Source organism: Anser cygnoides, chromosome 2 (genome assembly GCF_040182565.1).
Source record: "Anser cygnoides isolate HZ-2024a breed goose chromosome 2, Taihu_goose_T2T_genome, whole genome shotgun sequence".
Taxonomy (NCBI): Eukaryota; Metazoa; Chordata; class Aves; order Anseriformes; family Anatidae; genus Anser; species Anser cygnoides.
In genome coordinates, this window is record NC_089874.1 from 58,553,092 (window position 1) to 58,565,211 (window position 12,120).

General features: G+C 38.5%; 1 long non-coding RNA gene across 1 annotated transcript; it reads left to right on the forward strand.

Moving 5' to 3' along the window:
• The first annotated feature begins 392 nt into the window (after positions 1–392).
• Positions 393–11,867, forward strand: LOC136789913 (uncharacterized). The gene is made up of 3 exons (XR_010828964.1): positions 393–424; positions 8,489–8,675; positions 11,320–11,867. It is a non-coding gene; the product is annotated as an uncharacterized lncRNA (long non-coding RNA).
• Positions 11,868–12,120: the final 253 nt, after the last annotated feature.

Sequence of the window (12,120 nt, forward strand, 5' to 3'; positions counted from 1 at the left end):
CTTATAGCTTTTATTCTGGAATTACAATACTAGTGATACTGCAACACTATTACTGCACATCTCTATTTTTTAATATACAAAAGTCTTTCTCCAGGATATGTTGTAAAACGACCCAAAGATATTACAGAAATAGTTGTTTACCCCCTATTCTTAATTACTAAGGGTAAACGCTTCTCCTCAGGACAGGATTTTAAACCAAAACATTTTTATTTCCTCAAGGTATATTACTACACCTAAGAGCCATTCACCGTCTGGGAGTGTTCTTTTTTTGGAAACAAAATTTAACATAATCTTTGGCTACATACCTGTAAAATCTTCCTATTCTACTAAAAAGCACCTGTGCTTCTCTTCCTTAATTTAACTTGCTCTCTCCAGCTGAGTCTATTTCTCATGTTTAGTCACTCAGCAACTGGAATTGGTTCTGGTAAGCATATTTTCTTTTTTGGTCTGTTTTTGTTTCATTTTGGTTATGTCAGGCTTGTGAGCAAACTATGGATAAAGAAGTGTTTTCAGTAATTTGTCAAGAGTAAGGGACAGTAATTTAGCCAGTATCTGAAGACCCTCATCTCCTGTTTTAAAGGCAGTGTTCTTTGTATACACAGCACTTTTTTTTTTGAAAAAAAAAAAGCAATAATTTAATTCTTGTTGCATGAATGTTGTTGTTGTTGTTTCTGTTGTTGTCCTTGTTAGTTTGTTTGTTTGTTTTTGAGAAGGAAAATACATTTCTAGAAAACCAAATTTTAACCCCAGGGCTGTTGTGTGAGTATCAGTATCTATAAAGAGTATGTGAACAACTTGCAGAGACTTTCAGGCTTTGAGTCATGTAAACACACCTTTGAGTTATAACACTATGTGTGCCCTTGTTTATTTAAATCTTTGGTCATGGAAAGTAGTAATAGCACTGCAGTAGACTATGTAATGTTTCAATAACATGAAAGACTGAGACAATCTGTCCAGTCTGGGTGGGAAACTTATTTTAAACAGGAAGTTAAAAGCCGTCTACTTTTTCTAATGTTTTGGTAATCTTCTATGGGAGTGACTATTTCTGATGGCTGCTAACATTGATATTTGGGAACTGCTGCAGACATCAGGCATGCAAGTATCATTTACGGAAAGTCATGCAGGCTTTCTTTCTTTTTTTTTTCCCCACCAAAAAAAATACAACAGGAACCAGGCTGTGTCCTTGTTCCTCACAGTAAACAAGTGCATTGCTGTTCAATCCAGAGATAAGCTGAAAAATATCTCATATCCCACAATAAATCAAGTCTGTTCACTTCTTTCATCATTTTGTTTACACCTTTCTATGCTGCTTTAGCTTTCTCACCTGCCATTTGATGTTTTGTACTTACCTGTTTTCATAAGCTGTCTTACATCAGTTGTCACCAATACTCACCTCTCCCCCTTCAATACCTAGTTTTGTGTCTTGTTATCCAGAATTATTTTTTATTTGTTGCTCTTACAAATTTAATTAATTTGAGGTTGTGCAGTATCTTTGCAATTGATTTCAAAAGTTTTCATTCCTTTACCAACTTCTGCTGTTACCTTGTTTCTTCTTTCCATACCTCATCACTATTTTTTAATTATTTTTTAAATTATTTTTTAAAGTCTCTTTCTTACTTATTCAAGATACTTGTCCATCTTGCAGTTGTGATTTGGTTAAATTCCATATTTTCAGTCTATTTACTTCATCTTGTGTTCCTGTTTTATCTGCATCTTATTGAACAGTCTTTTCTGAGGTTCTCTTAGCCATATTTTTTGCCTTTGGTGCATCAAATTAATATTTTGAAGTAACAAAAGTTTTGTAGGGGAACTGGGTTTGAGGTTTCTTGTCCCCTACCCCATCCCCAGGCTTTCAAGTTTTGTTTTCTGCTCCTCTATAAGGAATTATTTCTATAAGAGGTACAGATATAGACTGTTGTAGTCAATACTTCATAAAAAGTAATGCTAACTGGTTAGAATATAGAACACACAGAGCAGATTTCCATCACAGTCTTTGACTGAAAGTCATTTACAAAGTAGGTGTGGTGGTTTTACCCTGCTGGGCAGCTAGACTCCACTTTTAATGCGCTCTCACACCCCCTTCTCAGAAGAAGAGGGGGAGAAGAAAGCATGCTGGAAAGAAAAAAAGGCTCATGGGTTGAGGTAATGATAATTTATTTAAAGGGAAAAAAAAGAGAGAAAAATAAAACAAAAGCAAGCAGAGACCACATGGAAGCACAGAGAGAGGAAGAAAAAAAAAAAAAAAAACATTCTCTACTTCCCATCAACGACTGATGTTCAGCCACATCCTGGGAAGCAGGGCCTCAATACATGTAGTGGTTCTTTGGGGGGACAGACCTCTTCATAATGAGAGACACCCCTTCTTTGTCCCATTTCTCAAACTTTATTGCTGAATGTGACATCTTCTGGAATATGCCTTTGGTTGGTTTAGGTCAGCTGCCCTGGCGATGTCCCCTCTACACCTCTTGCTCACACCCAGCCTACTGCCTCTGGGGCGCTTGGAGGGAGTCTTGATGCTATGCCGCCACTGCTCAGCAACAGGCAAAACACTGGTGTGACACCAATGCTGTTCTAGCTACAAGTGTAGAGCACAACAATATATGGGCTGCTGCAGGGAAAGTTAACTCCATTCCAGCCAGATCCAGTACAGTAGGAACTAGGAACTGCAAATAAAACAGGACAAAAGTTTATGACTGGAACTGTAGAGCAGAGATGGACCCTCCACTTGAGAAACACTATTGTATGAGTATTGACAGAGAACATTGGCAGAAGTTTAAATCAGCAAACCCCTCTCCCTACAAGCCAACAGAACAGAAGACAATGACTTCTTGGCATTGAAAAAATTCTAAAAATAGAATCATAGAATCATTTAGGTTGGAAAAGACCTCTAAGATCATCAAGTCCAACAGTTAACCTGACACTACCAAGTCTACCACTAAACCATGTCCATAAACATCACATCTACATGTCATTTGAATACCTCCAGGGCCAGCAACTCAAAAACTTCCCTGGTCAGCCTGATTCAATGTAAATAAATGAATAATAAAATGAGGATTTCTGAGAAGCAGCTGCCTCCCTCAAAGGCAAACTGCAATGAACCTTTGTAGACAAGGGACCTAGGACTTTGAATGTTGGTAATGCTGGAGGCAGAGGCAGTCAGGAAAGGAAACAAAAATCACCTTGAAGGGAAATAGAGAGACTCCTTGAGCCACAGAGCTTGCCTGAGCAGCAGATGTAGGTTTATCTACGACAGTGAACTACCTGCTGTTTGTTTTTCGTACTCTGCTCAAGAAACCTGCACTTTGTGCTTATTTTCTGTAAATAAACAAGATTATATCAAATTATATACCTGACTTCTATAATCCATTTTCTATCTTAACAGAAACAACTTTGCCAGACTGTATTGGCTAACTGCTTCAGCAAAGTGGGTAATAGCATGAATTTGTAGTGCAAATTTAAAGGAAGTGACGAAGATGATTTGAAAGACAGAGTAGAGTAGATGATATCTGTAAATCAGTGGTCTAAATTCACATGGCTGTAAAAACCAACCTGTCTCAAGTTTGCATGAGTTCTCAAAATATAGCATTTATTAAAGAAAAAACAATTGTCAAGAGCCAGTTTTGAGATCTGGCTTGCTATATTAAAGTTGTAAATGGGAACAAGAATGCTATTCATGTACAATAAAAATGACTTTTTTTTAAACTATCATAGAAAAAAATCATTCACAGGGTTTTGAACTGATATAGTTTAAAGTTTCCTAAAAGTACTGTCATGTTTGTCTTACGTCCTTCATGTTTAACAATTGTCATGAAGAATTTCAAAAGGAAAATAGTTAAATGTAAATTCATTAGCATTGCATCAAGTTGATTTGCAATTTGGCACACAAATTACTATTTAAATACTAATAGAAAGTAGTATTAGAAATTTAATTACCCTAGTTTGTCCTTAAGCAGTAAGCATATTACAATCTGCATAATAGTGACCAACTTGACTTTGTAAGGTGCTAATATTTTCTGTTGACATCAGTCAGGTGATGCATGTGGCCACTTTCTGTCACAAAGAACTAGCTAAAATTGGAGTATTTATTCAGAAGTTCAGGCATTTTTAATAATAAAAATAAGCACTTCATTCCAATTTAAATGAAGTGTTTCTTTTCAATGAATCAAAAATATTTGTTCTCTTATAATAGTGGACTTTCGAAAAGGTGAATAGTCAGTTAAGACTAATAGCTCTACTCAAAATGTGTTTCATTTTTCTAAAATATAATTTCGTCACAAAGCCATGCATTCTAATACAATAATAATCTCCAAAGCAATTGCATTTCCATTAGAAAAAAATAAACAAAAATTGTTGCACTATGATAGTTTAAAGTCTTTTATAAATAATCTATTAATTTGCAGACAGTTCTGTAGAGACTGTCCCCTTCTACTCCCTTTCAGTTTGGTCTGTTTGAGTTGTGAATAATTGACAGTTATGTCAGGTAATAATTTACCTATTCACTTCAGCAAAAAAAATGGTGATCCTTGCCATTGCTCTAGACAAGTGAATTGTCCATCTCCTGTCTCACCATTTTCTTTTAGTATCTATAACTATAAATGTAGATAGGCAAAAAATGTTATTTTTCTAAAAATTTATTACAGGGGCAAGAGAGGAGTTATGAAAGGGAAGCATTTACTGTAAAGGTAACAGGACCTTTCAGATCATTAGTGTTAAATGCCAGCTTAGTATGAGTGAGGATAAAAGAAAGAGTGAACAAAAGTTAGAGGAACTGGTCTTTTATTATAAGCAGTAGTAACAAAACTCAAGATAAGTAGATTAACTTTTGCCCTGCTGGTTATTATTTGTTTTTCAAAACAACAGCAAATCATTATTATAAAATCATTAAGGTTGGAAAAGACCTCCAAGATCGTCTGGTCCAACCGTCCCCCTACCACCAATATCACACACTAAACCTTGTACCTGAGCACCACATCCAAACTTTCCTTAAACATCCCCAGGGACGGTGACTCCATCACCTCCCTGGGCAACCCGTTCCAATGTCTGACTACTCCTTCTGAGAAGAAAAGTCTCCTAATTTCCAACCTGAACCTCCCCTGATGCAACTTGAGGCCATTCCCTCTAGCCCTATTGTCAGTTGTCTGCAAGAAGAAGCCAACCCCCAGCTCCCCACTGCTTCCTTTCAGGCAGTTGTAGAGAGCAATAAGTCTTCCCCTGAGCCTCCTCTTCTCCAGACTAAACAACCCCAGCTTCCTCAGCCGTTCCTCATAGGACTTGTGTTCCAGGTCCTTCACCAGCTTCGTAGCCCTTCTCTGGACATGTTCCAGGGCCTCAATGTCCTTCTTGTAGTGAGGTGCCCAAAGCTGAACACAGTACTCGAGGTGCGGCCTCACAAGAGCTGAGTACATGGGGACGATCACCTCCCTGGTCCTGCTGGCTACACTATTCCTGATACAAACCAGGGTGCTGTTGGCCTTCTTGGCCACCTGGGCACACTGCTGGCTCATGTTCAGGTGAGCATCAATCAGCACCCTCACATTCTTTTCCTCTGCACAACTTTCCATCCACTCTGCCCCAAGCCTGTAGTGCTGCATGGGGTTGTTGTGACCAAAGTGCAGGACCCGGCACTTAGCCATGTTGAACCTCATCCCATTGACCTCTGTCCATCGACCCAAGCTGTCCAGATCCCTCTGCAGGGCCTTCCTACCCTCTGGCAGATCAGCACTTACGCCCAACTTGGTGTCGTCTGCAAAATTACTGTGAATGCACTCAATTCCCTCATCCAAATCATCAATCATAGAATCATAGAATATCCTGAGTTGGAAGGGACCCTTAAGGATCATCAAGTCCAACTCTTGATACTGCACAGGTCTACCCAAAAGTTCAGACCATGTGACTAAGTGCACAGTCCAATCTCTTCTTAAATTCAGACAGGCTCGGTGCAGTGACCACTTCCCTGGGGAGCCTGTTCCAGTGTGCAACCACCCTCTCTGTGAAGAACCCCCTCCTGATGTCGAGCCTAAATTTCCCCTGCCTCAGCTTCACACCGTTCCCGCGGGTCCTGTCACTGGTGTTAATGGAGAAAAGGTCTCCTGCCTCTCGACACCCCCTTACGAGGAAGTTGTAGACTGTGATGAGGTCTCCCCTCAGCCTCCTCTTCTCCAGGCTGAACAGGCCCAGTGACCTCAGCCGTTCCTCGTATGTCTTCCCCTCCAGGCCTTTCACCATCTTCGTAGCCCTCCTCTGTACACTCTCCAACAGTTTCATGTCCTTTTTGTACTGTGGTGCCCAGAACTGCACACAGTACTCGAGGTGAGGCCGCACCAGCGCAGAGTAGAGCGGGACAATCACCTCCCTTGACCTACTAGCGATGCCGTGCTTGATGCACCCCAGGACACGGTTGGCCCTCCTGGCCGCCAGGGCACACTGCTGGCTCATATTCAACTTGCTGTCTACCACGACCCCCAGATCCCTCTCTTCTAGGCTGCTCTCCAGCGTCTCATCGCCCAGTCTGTATGTGCAGCCAGGGTTTCCCCGTCCCAGGTGCAGGACCCGGCACTTGCTCTTATTGAACTTCATGCGGTTGGTGATCGCCCAGCTCTCCAACCTATCCAGATCCCTCTGCAAGGCCTTTCCACCCTCATTCGAGTCCACAACTCCTCCAAGTTTGGTGTCATCAGCAAACTTGCTCAAAATACCTTCTATTCCTACATCCAGATCGTTTATAAAAATATTGAAAAGTACCGGCCCTAAAATGGAGCCTTGAGGGACCCCACTGGTGACCGCCCGCCAGCCTGACGCAGCCCCATTTACCATAACCCTTTGGGCCCTGCCCGTTAGCCAATTGCTCACCCATCGTATGATGTTTTTATTTAGCTGTATGGTGGACATTTTGTCCAGTAGGATCCTATGGGAAACCGTGTCAAAAGCCTTGCTGAAGTCCAAAAAAATCACATCAGCTGGTTTCCCTTGGTCCATCATACGGGTGATCTTATCATAAAAGGAAATCAGGTTAGTTAGGCAGGACCTGCCCTTCACAAACCCATGCTGGCTGGGACCAATGACTGCTTTGTCCCCCAGGTGAGCCTCAATAAGTTCGAGAACCATCTTCTCCATGATTTTACCAGGCACTGACGTGAGACTGACAGGCCTGTAATTGCTAGGGTCTTCTTTCTGACCCTTCTTGTAAATCGGCACAACATTTGCCGGCTTCCAGTCTACCGGGACCTCTCCAAATTCCCAGGATCGTTGAAAAATAATTGAGAGAGGTTAAAGATATATAAAGATATAATAAATAAAGATATTAAAGAGGATGGTCCCCAACACCAGTCCCTGGGGAACACCACTTATGACTGGTCACCACCTGGATTTAACTCCCTAACCTTATATATATCCTTATATTTCCTTTCATTTTAAGCAGGCAATTAATTCATTTTCTCTAAAACACCTAAATAATAATAATAATAATTATTATTATTATTCCTTTTCTCTAAAACATTTTTCTGCATTTTTACAATGCTGTTCCAGACATTATTGCTGAAGGCAAGTAGAAGCAACTGAAGAAGTTGCTTCATTCTGACAAGAAATTGAACGAATTTTCGTCTTCGCCTCATTAAAAATATAATCTGAAAAGTCACTGCTGAAGTCTTTTGCAGTATTTCATCAGCTACCTTTTGTTGTTTTGTTCTGTTGTTGTTATGCTCTGGTCAAGAAATGTCCAGTGACCTGATCTCAAAGCACTAAATATCCAACCTTGAAGTTTATTCTGTTATGTGTGAGATGTTAGGAGCTCACTCTTTCTTGTGCTGCTTTTTGTACGGCATGTGAGTCAAGCATCTGAGCTTTCTGCCTGTGGCTTGTGAATAGCAACGTTGTTTTAGGATTTCAGACTGATGACAGCACATAAAACGAAGCTGCAGACTTTGTCATAACTGTGTTGGTTACAGTGTCCAGTATTGTACTAATAAAAGCTATTTTGTAACAGCAAGCAACATCTACAAGTGGCTAAGTGCTACTTCACAATGCTTAAAAGGATAAAGGCTGAATGTCTTCAGATGTTGAGAATTTCATTCTTATTGCTTGTATACTTTCTAGTATTTCCCTCACCTTTTCAGAGTTGCTTTCTAATGGGTCAATTTTATCTGGTAGTGTAGTGATAGGACAAGGAGTAATGGTTTTAAACTAAAAGAGGGTAAATTTAGATTAGACATAAGGAAGAACTTCTTTACTATGAGAGCTGTGAGGCACTGGAACAAGTTGTCCAGAGAATCTGTGGATGCCACATCCCTGGAGGTGTTCAAGGCCAGGCTGCATGGGGCTTTGGGCAACGTGGTCTGGTGGGAGGTGTCCCTGCCCATGACAGGGGGGTTGGAACCAGATGATCTTTAAAGTCTCTTCCAACTCAGACCAATATATGATTTATAAAATATAAAACAGTTCAGTTAAGTCATTTTACTGTTGCAGGTGCTTTTTGCCGTTTTCTTTTGTTTAGTCTCTCCAGAATTTCTACTTCACTGAAAATACAGAAGAGACTGTGCTGAGGAGGAATGAGAGAAAGTTGTGATTCATGTGATATACTATACCCACAGTTTACTAGCAAAACATTTTTAAATTCAATTACTGAAACTTTGGGACTCTCACTACTACAGTCTTCTTTTTCTGCTGCATCTAGGATGCTGGTAAGGTCTAAAGTTAAGATCTAGTCTTCGGGTTTCTTTCTTTTACTGATTTTGAAAGGAGAATGTTAAAGAATGTCATGATGCCATTGGAATCACAAATACTGTTTAAAAAAAAAAAGTATACATACAAAAAAAGGAGCACCAAGTTCAGCTGACGTCATGCTGTGTTAGGAATCACGTTCTTCCTATTCAGAAGTTGCAAGCACGGTTGACCCTCTCTTCCTATTTCAAGGTTTGTATTTTCAAGTAGACTCTCTGAATTGCAGGACCTTTAACATATCTGAAAATTCACTATTTATTTTGCAAAAGGTGTTGGTTCCCTCTCTATCTCTCTCTCATTTTTTTTCTCTCCCTTTTGCCCCTGCCTTCCAAACTCCCCTCCAGCTCCAGCTGCTGTGTCCTGAAGCTTGTTTGTGTTTTGTAATAATTATTGCAAAACCTCCATGATCCCTGCTCTCCAGTCCTGAAAATGGATTCTTCTCTACTGTGTTATTTGCTTTGCCCACTCATCTGAATTCCTAGGAGCAAAAGATGCAGAATGTTTCATTCAAAAAGAAACTGTTCCTGTTCCTGCTTTGTGCACACTTACCAAAATATCATCTATTTTAATAACAACACAAGTAATTCCAGTAGATGCTACTGTAGCTAAAAAGCCTGCAGTAATAGACCTAATATACTATTTATTACCCTTTAACTTAGTACTTGCACTTGAATGACAATAGTCCCACTGAGAAGCAATTGGTATAAGTTGCCCTACTGTGCCATTATGTTTTAACATCCCTTACCACGCATTTTTGTACTCCAGCAAACGTTTTGACTGTGATACAAAATGTGACATCAGATTTCTCTCTTCTTTATGTAAAAACAACAACAAAAAGCTTGATTTGGGATTAAAAAAAGTATAAAATGAGCTTGATTCTATTCTCTCCACTGAACTCAATGAAGACAGTTTGATTAAGTGACAGAATCAAGTTGTGTATGACATGGTATGGGTATATGTATTTGCTCTATGTGAACTGAAAAATATCCCAGTGGGACTACTATAAAATGCAACAAACTATGATATAATTTGGAACAATGCTTTCCCTGGTGAAGTAGAAAAACAATTTTATGATTAAAATAGCTGGAATAAGCTTACTGCACAGATAAGTAGCTTTTATTTTCCGAAACTGTGGTTCATCAAAGAGCAACATGTACTGTATAATGTATACAGTGAGATAGATAAACCTCCTTCCATATATTGTTTCTAGCCCCAATTTTTTTATAATCCATAGTTTTAAGGAAAACATATGCAAGCCAACAGAGTTTAACATTACAAATACCTACTCTTTCCTAACACAATGTAAGCTCAGAGCAGATATTCATGTTATTGGAAAATGTCTTTAAATCTGTAGATGAATGACTACTCCTTTGGGCTCAATAATGTATGTACAGCCTACAGGCCATGTGAGGCCCATGATTCTTATTAGCTGCACCTCATTTTTATCCTCATTGCTAGTCAAAACACTTTCTTTGACTTCTTTTCTTAGTAAGTTTTACAATGACATTCAAGTATGTGTTGTATATTTACCTTTTCCGTTTTATTATTAGTGTTTTTTTAATTTCCCTTCTGCATTTAAGAGATCATGCCTGGAAAAATGATCTCTTAGGGATGTTCCTAGGCTTCCTGGACAGATGTTTCTATGCAATGACTTAGCTACTTATAGATAAAAACCGTGCTTTCTTTCTCTTTTCATTCTCTTTTCCACTTTGCTGGTGGGAGTGCAAGGCAAACTCTACTCTTGTATATTGTCTTTGAAGTGTATACATATAAGAACATTTTGGAGAAGGTCATAGTGTCCTGAAAAAAAAAAAAGCAGAACTCCAGACCTACCTGAGCTTTCCCAGATACCTCATCTTCGTATGTCCAGAAAGGTTATACTTAATTGTTTGATGGATTCTTGGATGTGTGGCAGCCCAGCCCAAAAATAAGATCTTGAAATCTCCATTGAATAGCTACTGTATGCCTAGAGGTCAGATGTGAAAGACCTGTCAAAAGAGTCATACAAGTCATAACTATATCCAGTTCACTGTACATGTGATTTCAAACAATATAAATATAGTAAGTGAAAGAATAAGTCAGATGACTGCATATACCTATGTTCTCAGGGGTATCTCTACAGGGAACTTTACATTTAAAGTCTTGTTAAAAAAAAAAAAAAAGTAATAATAATCAAGTTTTATCAAAGGTCACCAAGGAGAGCAGCAGAAGTATTTGTGTGGGAAATGTAAAGAACAGATGTGAGTGGTATTTAAATGTTGGTAGATATGAGATATAAACATATGGCACATACACTGTCTTTTAGGTTTGGAGTTATGTTCCTTACAAATAAGCATAAGAGATTTTGAATCACAACTTCTTTGAGAGAAAGTTGTTAGCATTGTTTCTAAGAAAATTGTCAATTGTCAAATAAAGAAAAGTTGACACTGTTGATTCATTGGGTAAAACTACCTTGAATGTACTGTGATGGTTTTGTGACAAAGAAAATACGAAGTTATAAATTGGCACCATCCTTAATGAGAACTGTTTTAAAAATACATATGAATTTCAACCTTCAAACTAGATCAGAAGTCTTCAAGTTTTTTATTCCCACTTTTTTTCCAGACAATTGTATTGCTGATATGCTTTTCTACTGACAGTAAATAAAGCTCCAAAAAGCCAGCTTGCTACAGTGGGAGGAAAGAGAAACAAACCAAAGACTATTATAACACTGCAGCTGGAAAAGCTATGCCTCAAATAATATTTCATGCAAGATATTCATGCACAGGAAGTCTACGAAGCTCTATTTTTATTTTAGCAATTGAACTTTTGTAAAATTATTTTTTTAAAAAAACTAAATTGTTCTCTTTACATGTTGAAGAAGAATTAATGTACAAGCCTTATATGGGAAGTAAGAGAACGAACAAATAAACATTTACTATTTTTTTAAGTGGTGGTAAATTTGCTAAAAACATAAAATTGGTTGTATCTTTATTTTATCTCTACATATACACGATGGTGTTAATGTATAGTTAAAAACTGCAGTGTGACTATTGCTTTTTACATTGTGTAATAGTAATAAATAGCTTTGCAACAAAATTTTCATTGGCAGGTGCAATATCACTTGCAGCTCACAGTGTCAGACTGTATGCATGGGGTCAAATTTACGTAAAAAGGATATAATTTGGACTTCTGCTGTGATTTAAATTAGAATAGAAAATCACCCCATCCACACTGGGGGGGGAGGGGGGAAGAGAGAAGGAGAGAAGGAGGGGAAGAGAAGTTGGTAGAAATAATTCAAATATCGTTTAGAATACTTTATTTTTGTTACTATACGTTTTACAGACAAAAATCACAGTAAAGATTTGTTCTGTTGTTGTTTCCTTCAAATTGTATGTCTAGTAGTTTATTTAAAACCAAATATGA